The sequence below is a fragment of the Bison bison genome, unplaced genomic scaffold, assembly GCF_000754665.1.
Source record: "Bison bison bison isolate TAMUID 2011002044 unplaced genomic scaffold, Bison_UMD1.0 scf7180017864329, whole genome shotgun sequence".
NCBI classification, from domain to species: domain Eukaryota; kingdom Metazoa; phylum Chordata; class Mammalia; order Artiodactyla; family Bovidae; genus Bison; species Bison bison.
This window is the reverse complement of record NW_011494901.1, coordinates 3,306,229-3,307,093: the sequence shown is the minus strand read 5'-3', so window position 1 is coordinate 3,307,093 and position 865 is coordinate 3,306,229. Positions and strand designations below refer to the sequence as shown.

The 865-nt window shown below is 46.6% G+C and overlaps 1 non-coding gene across 1 annotated transcript; it reads left to right on the top strand.

Moving 5' to 3' along the window:
* Positions 1-359: 359 nt before the first annotated feature.
* TRNAC-ACA lies at positions 360-432 on the top strand. The gene has a single exon. It is a non-coding gene; the product is annotated as a tRNA-Cys (tRNA).
* The last annotated feature ends 433 nt before the right edge of the window (positions 433-865 follow it).

Sequence of the window (865 nt, the reverse complement as noted above, 5' to 3'; positions counted from 1 at the left end):
GAGACGAATGGAAGAAGAGGAGCCAGCAGAGGAGACTGAGCTTAGTTATGTGGGTAGAAAAGAAAGAGTGGTCCTCTGAAATCGGGAAGGGGGAATTCTAAGTGGAGCGTGACCAACAGTGTCAAATGCTGCTACAGGGGAGCCAGTGAGAGGAGAACTAGGAAGCGTCCTCTGTTCTGTGCACAGCGGCACGGGTTGAATTTTTTCCAAGAAGATATGTTGATGTCCCGCAACCTCAAAATGTGAGGTTATTGGGAAACGGGGTTGTTGCAGATACAATTAAGATACAAATTAAGATGAGGTCATCCTGGATAAGGTGCGCTCCTAATTCAATATGACTCCTGTCCTCAGATCAGGCTTCCCTGGTGGCTCAGACGGTAAAGCGTCTGCCTACAATGCAGGAGACCCAGGTTCGATCCCTGGGTCAGGAAGATCCCCTGGAGAAGGAAATGGCAACCCACTCCAGTATTCTTGCCTGGAAAATCCCATGGATGGAGGAGCCTGGTGGGCTACAGTCTATGGGGTTGCAAAGAGTTGGACATGACTGAGCGACTTCACTTCACTTCACTGTCCTCAGAAGAGCAGAAAAGACAGCTGTAGAATGAAGAATGGAAGCAGAGACTAGAGTTGCACGGCACAAACCAGGAAACGTCAAGGATTGCTGGCAAACACTGAAGCTATGGAAAAAAGCATGCAACAGATCCTTCCCTGGGTCCTTCACAGAGAGAATAACCCTACTGATACTTTTATCTAAGATTTCTAGCCACCAGAACTGTGAGAGAATAAAATTCTCTTGTTTTAAGCCACCCTAGTTTGTGGTACTTTGTTACAGGAGTCCCAGGAAATTAATATGTAAAATTAAAGA